General features: G+C 35.7%; 1 long non-coding RNA gene across 2 annotated transcripts in view; it reads right to left on the bottom strand.

The window, feature by feature from the left end:
* The window catches only part of LOC126505717 (uncharacterized), a 101,393-nt gene that overhangs the window by 64,141 nt on the left and 22,788 nt on the right, over positions 1–14,464 (bottom strand). For both annotated transcript variants that reach the window (XR_007592968.1, XR_007592969.1), the window contains exons 2-3: positions 13,398–13,508; positions 13,017–13,080 (exon numbers count right to left, since the gene is read on the bottom strand). This is a non-coding gene — a long non-coding RNA (uncharacterized lncRNA). The remainder of the gene's footprint in view (positions 1–13,016; positions 13,081–13,397; positions 13,509–14,464) is intronic.

The raw sequence follows: 14,464 nt of genomic DNA, 5'->3' as shown, positions 1-14,464 counted from the left end.
AGGGAACCCTGACGGCCCCGCAGGCAGGGGAGGGAGGGGTAGAGGAGTGGGGGGAGGGGGAGAGGAGAGGGAGGAGGGGGGAAAAGGGAGACAGGGAGGGAAATGGGAGGCGGGGAGGAGGCGGAAATCTTTTTTTTTTCAATAAAAAATTATATTTAAAAAAAATATATAGTATAAAAGTATTCTTCAATCTTGCCAGTTGGAAACACTGCAATCTACAGTATCAACTGAACCGGTAGGAAATATCTGCTCATATAAAAGAACTATGAATGTCATTGAAATAAACACTACTGTTTTATCATATTTAAGGCCAGAGCCACAAGATGAAAAACATATTTGGAACCGTTATCCTGACTAACAATTTGCTGCATGAAACTTAGGTCCTAGTAATTTCAAACTAATTTCATTCTACTAAATTACATAGTATTAAACTCACTCCTGATGACGTCATTATGCTTTCAGATTAGTTCATCTTTCAAATGCATCAGAAAAGCTTTCTTTTGCAGTAGATACAATAAAACCTAGAACTGTAACAGGTCAGGATGAGGAGAATAAGACTCTGAGTTCTAGATGGGTCATCTATGCCACAACCCATACTCCCAAGGCTAGGGATCATTATGGAGGAGGAAAGGAAATAGTTGAGTAATCCAGAGGTGATGGATGAATACAAGGGAACACTGTCTTATGGACAAGAAAAGGCAGCTACACATCTGAGCTCCCAGTGACTGTAACATAATGTAAGAGACCTGCAAAAGCTCAAACCAAACAATATCCCACAATGGAGAGTTGTGGAAGACATGGAGAGGGAAGATAAACTGATAATCTTTTGAAAAAAATAGTTTCTTAGAAAGGGAAAGTCAGCTGCCTCTATGGTTGTGACCTTTGGTATGACCACCATGATCTGGTGGAAAGCCATATATTCAAAAGTATATGAGAAGAAAAAAAATAAAACTGTTCTGTTATGGGAGTCCTCTCTGTGTGCTGTGATTACCATTGATGAATAAAGAAACTACTTTGGACCTATAGCAAGGCAGAACTTAGGTAGGCAATGAAAACTAAATGGAATTCTGGGAGAAAGAAGGGCAGAGTCAGGGAGATGCCATAGGGCCATAGTCTGAGCCAGACATGCCAAAACTTTAGCTGGTAAGCCACAGCTATGTGGCAATACACAGATTAATAGAAATGGTTTAAATTAATATGTTAAAGTTAGTCAATAAAACACTAGAGCTAATGAGCCAAGCAGCTATTTAATTAATATAGCTTCTGTGTGATTATTTCGGGTATAAGCTAGCCAGGTGGCTGGGAACCAAAAAGAGGCCTCCTTACTACACTAATGGGTTAGAAAATAATACTACCAAATCTGAATGTGTAAAGAAAGTGGGTGAATCTGGGGAAAGATGGAAGGTGAAGGTTATAAAATTGTAATAATTATCAAAATTCTTAAAGAACTTAGAAAAAGATATTGAATAAAATAAACAAAAACCCACAAACATAATGTAGAATATATTTCAGCAAGAATAATAAAACCCCAGAGACAGATACAGGGGTTCAAGCTGAAGATCAGAAATGCAAAAGTCAGCCATTAGCTCTTCCTGAGACCAAAATGGGCACTCCTTTCTCCACAAATCTTCAGACTGAGAATGAGACCTGTCTCCTCCTGTCTTATATTCCCCACTAGTGCTAGGATTAAAGACATACACCACCACCACTGCCTGTGTCCTCCGTGACTAATGTCAGGGACCAGCATCAACAAAAATACTACTTGCCACAGTGATTAGAAACATAAATAAAGAATATGAAGACACATGTAAAAATAATAAGACAGAAATACAGAATAGTGCCAGGAAGGAGTTCCTGTGAATACTTAAATCACCCTTGTTTAAATTAATCCCCAATTGCTTAAAATACCCAGACTTCCAAGAGGTAGGAGTATGATAAAAAAAAGTGCATTAACATGATACAAGTAAATGAATTTAGTTGGATCCTGAGACTTTTGTTTGGAGTAGAAACATATCTATTTCTCTATTCCTGAAATCCAAGATCTAATATTATTGTCAACACTTGTTGACAATAACCTTGAGAGAGCCAACTTCTGTGATCTAAATCTAGCTGGGACCTTTGTTTGAGGTAGAAACAGACAATAACCTTGAAGAAATAGAGGTAAGTTCCAACTTTCTGACATATGGTCAAAGTCAAAATAGGCTCACATTTTTTTGGGGGGGGTTTCCAAAATCTAACTAGTGTGACTGCTAGGATTAAAGGTGTGTGCCACAACTACCTGATTTGTATGGCTAACTACTGTGGCTGCTGAGATTAAAGGTGTATACCAACTCTGCCTGGCCTGTACTCTGATCTTAATGTAAGTTTTATTTATTGAAGCACAAATAATATACCACTATACTTCCCCTTTTTGTCTAAAATAAAAAGGCTATAACTAATATAAGAAAAATATATAAAATAAGTATAATATCTAGGTGTAATATATACAAGCAATACATACATCAATAATGTCTAGTCTCTTTGCATTTGACAAATACAGAGAAAATACTTCATATCTATCCTATCTTGCTTAGTCCAAAAGGTTGTACCTAATTTATTTTCAATTATAACTTGCATTATCAAATTATCTTTTAATGTCTCTCAATCTTTTATACTTTACATCTCTTTTGTGAGTTTCTTTTCTGAGTAAACTAAAGCTATAACTGTCTAATCTTCAACGACTTCAGAGACCCAAGAAGAAAATAATAATATTTGAGCAAGCAGGACATGCAAGCATCAACTTCCAAAAAAATGTGAGAAATGACAGAAACAGAGGTCTTCTTGAACAGTCATCCAGAGTGTCTCTGCAACCCATCTTTGACCTACCGTCCTAAAATATTTGGCAGACTTTTCTGTCAAGCAAGATATTTTGACGAGCCCTCCAACCTTGTCTTCACAATCTTTGGCAGTCACTCTCTGTTATGTGTTGCTTGTCCTATTAGGAGAACATACTGTCCGCAGTCAAAGTAATGGCACTTTAATGTCCAAGATTGTTTTCTATATTTCTTTTAATTCTGTTGATATAAAGGACAAATATTCAGTAAACTATTATTGCTTTTGTATGCATCATTATTGATTTATTCTGGTGTTTTGACATATCATTACACCACTGTCTTTTTTCTTTTGAAATCTTTTATTTAGACGTTTTTTTCTCCCATAACTATTGTTCTTCTTTAACTACCATTTTAAAGGAATATCTTTTCACTCATTTACTTTTTATGTCTATTTTTTTGTTTTAAATAGGCTATTATATGCAGCATAAGTAAGGACTTTGTTTATTTCCTTTTTTCAGTTTACACACTCTTTGTACATTTATTAGAAATATAATGTATTTGCACTTATTTACTCTTAACAAAGAGTTAACTGTTGACATTTCAGTGAGTTTTCAGTGGCATATAAAATTTTTGTTTCTCTTTTCTTCTCTGGGTACATTCAGATGATATGTAGTGATCTTCTTTTATTCTATTTTTATATTCTTATAGGTATTTCTATAAATACTTACTTTATTTGTATTATGGGACTTATATATACAATATTAAAATATACTTGTGTAACATAACATAGCTTGAATACTATGTAACTCTAACATTTTACACCCTTCACTACTTTGTATTAATAATATCAAAATATATTTTAATATGTTCAACAATATAATCTTGTAATTTGCTTAATTGTATGTTGTTCTTTAAATTCTGTTAAAAGAAGTAAAGATGACTTCATTTCATCATTATAGTTTGGAAGTATTTTGTTTTATATGTTTATTGTTACTAGATTGTTTTTCTGATTTTATTTGTTTTAATGATCTTTTCTTCAGCGCTTTTTCATTTGAACTTGCAAGACTCCCTTTAGCATATGAGGTAAATCAAAGCTATTAGAAATGAATGGCTTAAGATTTGTTTATAACAGCAAGTCATTATTTCCTTACATTGTTTAGAACAGCTTTCAAAATGGTTTATTTTTTGGCAGTCTTTAGTCTTTTAATTCAGTGTTTCTGTTTATGATTATAGTTTATGATTACAGTTACCTCTGGCTCTTAAGGTTTGTGCTTTAAATATGAGTAGCATCCTTTATAGACTCCCCCAAACATGCTATCCTTTTGTTTTATGACTTTCAAGATTCTTTTATTCTGAACTTTAATATTTGATTATAAAATGCTTTGTATATGTTCTTTTGAGTAGGTTCTAATTTTTAATGTCCATTTCTTACTTAGTTTTGAAGATATAGTTATTTTCTTTTCTTCAGAGTAGTTTTATGACTATTCTACTTTTTATTCACTATAATCCCTGTCATTGGCCAGCTTGATGGTGTCCCATAAGGCCCTTAAACTTATTCATTATCCTCAGATTTTGTTTGTTTTGAACTCTGTGAATAATATTATTAAAATCTGTCCTTTATATCAATAATACGTCCACATGATTGGTTCTCTTCTAGGGAAATTTAGTCATTGTACTCTACAACTCAGTGCTTCTGTTTGGTTCGTTGTATTTTCATTGTGCCATGAATGCATATGCTTTTCTAAAAGTCATATGTGATTTTTGTAGCTTGCAAGCTGATGATAGTAGGAACTAAGGATTAGGTGTAATAATTTTTGAAGTTCAAAACTTTCCCTTTAAGGTTATTTTTCTTCTAATAGAAAGTGGAGAGAGCTTCCTATCTCTTTTTTTTTTTTTTGTGACTACATAAATACGAGGAAGAAATTCAGGAGAGAGTAGACTAGTCCTCTGCATTGTATGCATTGAGTTTCTGATACATATAAGATATCCAGTCTACGGCACTTTTTTTTTTTTTTTTTTTACAGAAGCATAAGAAAACCAAGGTGACATTCCTCTCCTTTCTGCCACTCCCATCATGTTACTATTTTCTGATATCATTTACACAAGATTGTTACAATGTAGGTGGTGTTTTCATAGATTGTGAAATCATTTAGATGTGGATTTGTATTATTGCTTAGATCATTGAGTTTAATCAATCTAATTTTTATTTCTGTTAAGTATTTCACAGGTCTTCTCCAGGGAAGTTGGTTTAAAATAATACATTTTGTTTTGTTGATTATATGCTATTCTCTTCCTTTATTATTCACCATGTGAACTTACATTTTAACTTACAGTTATCTCACTAAGATACATACATACCTACAATCCTACAACATAAGAATCTGATGTAGAAATATCAAGGCCAACCTGGGCTATACAGTGAGAACCTGTAGCAAATAAAAAAAAATTCTACTTCAGGAAGCATAATAAAACAAAACTATAAACCACCTCTCCCAGTCAGTATTGTATGGATTTCATTATAGCAAAGTTTTTCTTAATGCACTGGATAAAGATTTTGGGAAGTTCTGAAACCCTCAGAGAAGGATGAAGTTCTCTATGCTTGTGGGTATTTCTCACCTAGAAAAGCTTCCCAACTTCCTTTCTCATGTTCTCCCTCCTTCTGCTCCTCATTTGGACCTTAGCAGCCCAGTCCAGTGTTCCAATGTGGGTCTCTGTCTCTATCTCGATCCATCACCAGATGAAGTTTCTATGGTGATATTCAAGATATTCATCAGTATGGCTATAGGATAGGGCCATTTCAGGTTCCCTCTCCTCCGCTGCCCAAGGATCTAGCTGGGGACATCTCCATGGATACCTGGGAACTCCTCTAGAGTCAAGTCTCTCACCGACCCTAAAATGGTTCCCTTAATTAAGATATATACTTCCCTACCCCCATATCCACGCTGCCTCCATCCCAACAATCCCATTTCCCCAAGCTCTCTCCATCCTCCCCTTCTCACTTTTTTCTACCCACTTCCCCTTACCCCACCCCATCCCCACCCCCACCCTGAGGGGTGCACCCACCTACGGATATGGTGGGGCTGATCTAATGGGAGCTCACCAAGGCCAGCTGGATGATGGAGCATGTGATGAAACCAGACTCCCTGAACGTGGCTGACAAGGAGGGCTGACTGAGAAGCCAAGGACAATGGCACTGGGTTTTGATCCTACTGCATGTACTAGCTTTGTGGGAACCTAGTCTATTTGGATGCTCACCTTCCTAGTCCTGGATAGAGGGGGGAGGACCTTGGACTCACCACAGGGCAGGGAACCCTGACTGCTCTTTGGACTGGAGAGGGAGGGGAAAGGGAATGGGGGGAGCAGGAGGGAAATGGGAGGAGGGGAAGAGGTGGAAATTTTTAATTAAGTAATATAAATAAAAATAAATAAATTCTTTGAAAACAAAACAAAAGGTAGCTGCAGTTCCATTTCCTCATCAGTCTTACCCAGGGTACCACTGGCATGAATAAATGACTGAAGTTGGAATCTTGGTTTAGGGTGCATCGTAGCTCAGTAGTAAAGGGCTTGCCTAGCATGCATAAGGTAATGAATTAAACCCCCAGAAGGTATGAATAAAATAAGTAAGTTAAAGGAAAAAAAAAGAAAAGCTTCCCAGATTTATCTTTTTGAGACCATCATCTCTTGATCACTAAGGTGTCTTTTTGTGAGGGCTGAGTTTTTCTAGTATGACAGTAGTAAGTTAGCATTTTTTTTTTGTTATATCTGTTCTCCGGAGAACTCAGACTTCCAAAGTGTATCAGATACTGGTCAGATTCTAAATCAGGTGAGACAGAGATCACATCTCTGGGAAGCACTCCAAAAGTTAAACTGTTGGATTAACTCTCTATTATTTTCCTTACTCTTGTGATAGTGATTTTAAGTTAGCCTTGGTGAAATTGAGCCTTCCTCACCTGTCTATGGCAGGCTCACCTGTCCTTGATCCACTTGTTTTAACATACCCTTGCCATACAGAAAATTTGGATTTTCTTGGCACTCTGTCTGAATGGAGATAAACACCAATGCATTGGCAGTCCTCCCAAAAGCTGGAATTAGACATGCATTCCATTCTTTCTCTTCCTGAGGAAACATCCATGAGCTGAGCTGAGCAGTACTGAGTAAGAAGTAAAGTAATCACAGAAAAAAAAGGAACATTTTTCCCATTTCACTGTGCCATTTCTCAGCATCAAGCTTGCCTCTGATTCTGCAGTCTCAACTGTTTTCTGTATTTGATACTATTCTGATATATACTTATAGTCGTAATGTGTCTATAAAGTAGATTGGAAGCTGGACCTTCATAGTTCAACTATTGCTGACATAAATATTCCAACTTCTACTGATGATAAAACATACACTTTTCCTCATTTATCATCATTCACTGTTCATTGAAATTCCAGGGAGATAGAAATGTAGGGACTTTTTTCCTTTTAATATTTTTTTTCAAAATAATTTCTTACTGTAGTAAATAATATTATTGACATGTGAAATATTATGTCAAAAGCCAGGTTAAATTTTTATTCTCTCAGGAGATGATAACTCTCCCCTCCTTCAAATCTGTGTACATATATTAACTTATCATGGAGATTATATACTCTCTTTTTTTCTTTCTTTTTCTGTATCTCATATGTATGAATATAAACATATATGCATATACATTACAAATATATTTTACACACATATAATCAGCTCTCTTATTTTCTTTATTTTACCATCAAACAAAATCAACTTATATCACTGATAATGGAAGATAAATGACTTATTTCATATGCAACACCACCATGAGCTTTAAATTTTATTACATTGTATTAAAAGTAACTAATTAATGGTATCCATCTTATTATAATAACACAATCGCTTGTGCATCGCGTCCACTAATGATAACATGAGTACCTACAGATGCTTGGGCATGACAAAAGACCATCAGCATAGTTTGCAGCACAGGCAATCACTAAGTTATCCACAGGAGAGAACAAGCTCAACATCTTCCTTTTATAAGAAAATGCCAGTGACTATTTCAAGCATTCTCTCTAGTAGCCTACCATGAAGAAAACCATCTGTACGTGAATATGCAAGTTTTTTCCAGTATGTGATACTATGTTCTACCACATTCATTATACTGTTTTGCAAATCTCAACTTTCATAATACAAATCTGGTTCCTATGGTAGTAAATAGATTCCAATTTCAAAGGGAAAAATACATGTACAGCTAACACCTGCAACTTGTGCTCCCAAGTAGTTATTACTCTATAGTTCTGTGACAAAATATCTAGTTAAGTTAATTTAATCAAGGAAGCACCTTTTTTTGTCTAGTAGCTTGCAGGGATACAATTCATCATGGGAAGGAGTAACGGTGATATAGGAATTCTCAACTGTGATTTTCTCTCCCTTCTCACCTCCCTACAAAATAGGCTTCTTCCTTTCTATCTTTTGATTCTGTGTTCAGGTCAGTGAAAATGGTGCTACACATTTAGGTCTCCTGAGTTGGTACACTCAACTAAATCCTGTCAATCTGACAGCATATATTAGCACATTATTTTGACAGTTCATTCAACATACACATTAACTAATAATAAGCAATAGGCTAATGTTTCAGAACCTATTTGCTCAAAGACTTTATGAACAAGCAATAAGATAGACCCATATAAAATATGATTATCAAATAGCAAAGCATTCTTTGATAGCAAAGTGGATGAATAAGTAAATCAAACAGAAGGTAGACAAATAACAGAATAATCATGCAGGCTTAAAAACACTTTAAGTTTTGCCAAATATGGTCTCTAGTGCAGCATTAATTGTGAACATCCTATTGTACACCATGTCACAATCATCTCTCCCTTTTAGAATGCTGGTATGTGCAAGCTTATTTCTATCACCTTACAATTATTGAAGAGAATTATTTCTATTTCTGACCAAAGAAAGTACTAAGCACAATCAGAGATTGTATTAATCCTAGCTGGGAATGAAATACTACAGGCTTTCAGCAGTGTTGTTAACCAAAAATCAATAGACCTCCCATCTGTTAGTGTTATGAGACATTGGCTGTGTTTGTGGCTGAATGTGGTTCCACAGCCTGAGAACTTTGCTAAACCCTTAGTGTTACACATTTAAGATGACAGCCCTATATTTACCCTGTCAAAATTTCAGGTTCAATTTCTGTTTCGTCTAGTAACTTTATATTACTGCTAGTGTGGTATGATACAACTCAGAGTGGCATGTGATAGAACACTGATGCTTCCTTGGGGGCTTCTAAAAATGTTATTATGAAAACATGTTCTTGAATGTAAGGAAAGAGAAAAATTGATGAATGGATTGTTTTATTTGTTTTTAAATAACACTGAATATTTTTTATTTGTGAGGTCATAAGATACTATTTTATTTATTTTAAAAAAAATTTACATCCCAACCCCAGTTTCTTCTCCTTCCCCTTTTCCTGTCTCCACACTTTTCCCCACCATCCCACTCCAACCCACTCCTCAGAGGGAATAGTCATCTCTTTGAGAGTCACGAAATTCTGGGATACCAAGTTGAGACAGAACCAAGGTCCTCCCCCTGAATCAAGCTTGGCAATGTATCCTATTTTTGATAATGTACTCCAAAACTCCATTTCATGCACTAGGATAATGAATCCCAAATAGATCAAGCCATGTAAAGATCACCCACATTCATAGGACCTAGTTGTTCCCATGCAGGTTTCCACAGAGGTCAGTCCAGAGTCCATGAGTTGCCTCTAGCTCGGGTTGACTGTCTCTGTGGTTTTCCCCGTCATTAACTTGAGCCCCCTTGCTCATATGATCTGTCCTCCCATTCTTCAACTGAACTCCAGGAGCTAAGCCCTGATGTGAGTTTCGCGTCTGTATGCTGTGAATGTGTTTTATTACAATTGGTTAATAAAGAAGCTGTTTTGGCCAATTGATTAGCACAACAAATCCAAGTAGTAAATCTGAACAGAGATAGGGAGAGAGTGTGGGCATAGTAAGGGAGACACCATGTAGCCTATGAAAGAGAAAGATGCCCAAAACTTTATTCAATAAGCCACAACCTCATGGCCATATGCAGATTAATAGAAATGGGCTAATTTACGGTATAAGATCTAGCTAGAAATATGCATGAACTATTGGCCAAACAGTATTGTAATTAATATGGCTTTTATGTGATTATTCGAGGCCAGGTAGCCAGGAAATGTATGAGCAGCCTCTGGTTACAAAGCCCAGTGCTTGACAGTGAATAACTACATCTTCTTCCTTCTGTTACTGGATGTAGAGTCTATGATGGGAGTTAGGGTTGTCACTAATCTGATTATAGGGGAAGGCCAGTTCAGACACACTTTCCATTATTGCTAGCAGTCTTAGCTCGGGCCATCCTTGTATATTCCTAGTTTTCCTAGCATGTAGTATCTTCTTAACACAAAGCTTGTTCTCTCTATCACAAAATCTCTTTCATTGTTCTCCCTTTCATGCCCTCCCTCAACCTGGCCATCTTGATGCTTCAGGGTCTCATGCCCATTCCCCTCCCTACATCCCCTTCCCAGTTTACTCTGAATATCTTAACTATTCCCTCTTCCTTTGACCCTCCTTGCATGTCCCTCTTAGGATATTCCTTTTTACCTAGCTTTTCTGATACTGTGAATTGTAGCCTGGTTATCCTTTGTTTTAAGTCTAATATCTTACTTATGATTGAGAACATACCATGTTCATCTTTCTGGGTCTGGGTTACCTCACTCAGGATGGTTTTATCTAGTTCCATCATTTGCCTGAAAATTTCAAGAAGTCATTCTTTTTTTTTTTTTTAACCACTGAGTGTACTCCACTGTGTAAATGTACCACATTTTCTTCATCCATTCTTCAGGTCTCACCTGAAGGGCATCTAGGTCACGTCCAGGTTCTAGCTATTATGGTGCTATGAACATAGTTGAACATATGCCCTTTGTAATATGAATGTGATTCCTTTGGGTACATACTCAAGGGTGGTATTGCTGGGTCTTGAGGTAGATTGAACCCAATTTCCTAAGAAACCATCATATTGATTTCCAAAGTGGCTGTACAATTTTGCACTTCCACCAGACAAGTATTCCTCTTACTCTAAATTCTCTCCACCATAAGCTGTCAACAGTGTTTTTGGTCTTAGACATTCTGGTAGGTGCCAGATTATTGTTTCTCATACTGATATCTGAAATAATCCTGTGCCTACATATGAACATATACACATTTTAAAATGAACATATTTTCATTACATTATTTTTTCCCAGTCTGGTAACTCCAATCTAAGGCCTACTGATAGTCAAGCAATCTACTTCTGAGTTACATATTCAAGTTAATACATTTATTTTAAAAAGTACTTTTGCCCATGTTGCATATACACTATTGATAATGGTAGTATAGTGTTGGGGGAGGCTGCTTGTTCATTTCTTGGCCAATCAGACTCCTGAAATATTCACACATAAACTATATTATTTAAATCACTGCTTGTCTAATCACTTAAGTGTAGTTATTGCTTACTATTGCATCTTAAATTAACCCATATCTATTAGGTTAAATTTTACTATGAGGCTCATGGTCTACCAGCAAAGCTCCAGCTGGCAGCTTGTGTCTGTCGCCGCTGGTGGCTACAAGGCATCTCACTCACTCCGCCTTCTTTCACCCAGCATTCAGTTCAGTTTTCCCAACCTAGTGCTACTCTGCCCTATCAGAAGCCAAAACAGCTTTCTTATTCATGAACCAATAAAAACAACATGTACAAAAGGACTTCCCACACCAGTATAGAAGGTTTCTTCAATGTTCTTTGTCTTATAAGTACAGAAATTCTCACAAATAGTCATCAGTTATATATTATGATTACATTTGTCTGTTTTAAACATGTCAATTCACGATCAATTCTCGTACTGATTTTAAACAATTACTTTTGTTAGGATTATTAGAATAGTAACTAAAAATGATGGATTTACCATAGATATTATTGAATTTTATAACATCAAGAAATACAGCAGTTGAAACCTAAAGTAGTAAAGATAAGCTTATCATTCCATTGATCTAATTTAATCTTTTAGTATAGTTCAGTCACCCAAATAAAAATTATCATAAATTAGAGTCAAAACATATGCTTTTTGAAAAAATAACTTTTCAAAGGCATATTTGGGACAAGTTTGTTATAACTGAGGGAGAAATGACTTGATTTAGTTTGACATATCTGGAAAAATAAGTTAGGAAGAGATTTCTCAGATCAATGCAGTGGGGAATTTTTTCTTGTATCCCTCAGATAATGCTTGTTGTTATGTACTTCTAGGTTTTCTGATTCATCAGATTCTAGTGACCTTTTTTTCCCTGAAAATAGTTTTATAGATATAATTTAAATTGAAATTTTAAAGATCAAAGGGTGACATAGACAAAGACCTAAAGCATAAACAGGCACAATGGGTACGTCCTTGTAACTATAGTCAAGCACTTTGTACAGCAGGAAATAAATAGCATTGTATGTTTAAAAGGCTGAAACCTGATCATTTCCTCATGATTACTTCATATGGCAAACTTTTATCATGGAACCTTAGCATGTGTCCATCTGTGCTCTCTATTTTAAGGAGATTAAAGGATGAGTTCTATCCACTCAGTATCAAATATCCAAATAATTTCATTATGAATTAATCTAACTTCAGTTTAGATTTAATTTTTGCCCATATCTTCTCAGACTATAGCTTATAAATCTCAGTGTTAAGATTTGCAAAATGAACTTAGTCTAGTCATATGTCTTCCTATTTTATGTTTCACTAATGACTGGACTAAATAAATTCATAAGCACTTTTTTGTTATCCTTCTTTAATGTGGTTATTATTATGAAACCATACTTCACTTGTATGTTTACACTGTTAGCATACAAGGGCACATTTCATGCACAAAAAGACTTCACTTTTTGGATTTATAATAAATGAGAAGAAAATTTCATGGAGAAAACTTTGGATATCAAATAGAGACTGATTCCTGCTATTGAAATTTATAAGGTAAAAGGACTTGGCCACATTATATAACCTCTGTGAATTGTATCTGCATAATGAGGTGGTAAAACAAAATGTATACCTGTTCTTTGCAATACAATTAAGAATTAAATATCTTCAAATAATAAAATATTAATGAAAATATGAAGAGTATGAGAAATAATTCATTAAGTTATTCAATGTACCTTGTTGAGGTCAAAAATTATTCCATTGTGTTAAAGTTTCTCTCCTTGTCGTATTTGTATTACACTGTGGATAAAAAAAAAACAAAATTGTAATGAACAATATGTCAATTTATGATAAATATTATTAGTAAAAAGGTAAAATCTATAAAAAGGAAAGGAAAGTTTGGGAATATTATCTGACATTTCAAGGTCAAGCACGTAGTCTAGAAAGCAATATGGGTAACATAGCACATGAGAAAACTTAATGCATAACTTAGGGACCCTCAACTTCGAAACATGCTTATAATTCAAAGTATCATATTCAAAGTTAAAGCGGCTAAAGGTACTGAAATGAAACAGAAATTAGAACCACAAATTATAAAGTTTCGATTCATGACTTACCGCTGAATGAATAAGGATTGAAAATGAGTGACTTAGAAGTCTTCTGGTTTCACTTTCACTTTATCATGATCATCATGACATTTGTTTTAAAATCCAATCCAGGAAACACAACTAGAAAATCAGGAATGCAGGTTAAGTGTGAACAAGTAAGCCTGTGGCTGATTGCAGGAACACTGTGACTACACATGATCTTTCATTATACCGAGGTACAGACCCATGAGCAAGCCATTCCCCAGAGTTAGTCATCAACCAATCCGAACTGTTCTCTTTTGCATGGAAGGAAACAGAATCAAAAAGGACTACTTCTTAATATATATGATGATGGGGAAGCTCAGCCAATCACATCTGGCTAGGTGTGACCGCCTGGAGCACGGGTAGAAAAATGGGTAGATATGTGCGGACTGGTGCTAACCGGACCATTTTGGATTTCGGACCTTCCATTCTTGTAGTGTAAGTTCCTCCCTTTTTCAAGTATTAAATTATATCTGTTGTTCTTGAGCTGGTATGGTTATTTATCATCAACAATATTATATTTTATTGGTGTTTTAATAAATAAAACTTACCTGAAGATCAGATTGCAAAGCTAGACACAGTAGTCAGCCACAACAGTCACACTAGTTAGCCATAGAGGCCGGGTGGTGGTGTTGCACATATATCCTTTAATACCAGCACTAGAGAGAAATATAAGGCAAGATGAGACACAAAGTCCCTCTCCTTTAAAACTGAAGATTTCATGGAGGTAAGAGCTCTCTAGTGGTTGACAGTTTTGCTTCTCTGATCTTTCAGCTTGAACCCCAGTAACTTTCTTTGGGGTTTTCATTGTATCATAGAAGGAAGCATGGCAGCACACAGGCAGACTTGATGCTAGAGGAGTAACTTAGATTTTGGCTTCCTGGTCCCCAGGCAGGAAAAGAGAATCCTGGGCCTGGCAGGAGCTTTGGAATCCTCAAAATCCACTGTTGCAGTTTAGATGTAATTGACCTACATAAGATCATAGTGAATAGCAATGTTGGGAGGTGGATATGGATTTTGCTTTAGTGATTTCAAGTTAAGGTCAATTTTGTTTT

This window comes from Alexandromys fortis, unplaced genomic scaffold, assembly GCF_014885135.2.
Source record: "Alexandromys fortis isolate MF-2015 unplaced genomic scaffold, M_Fortis_MF-2015_v1.1 scaffold_4, whole genome shotgun sequence".
Lineage (NCBI taxonomy): Eukaryota > Metazoa > Chordata > Mammalia > Rodentia > Cricetidae > Alexandromys > Alexandromys fortis.
Note: the sequence above shows the minus strand (reverse complement) of the source record. Positions and strands in the feature narration are given on the sequence as shown.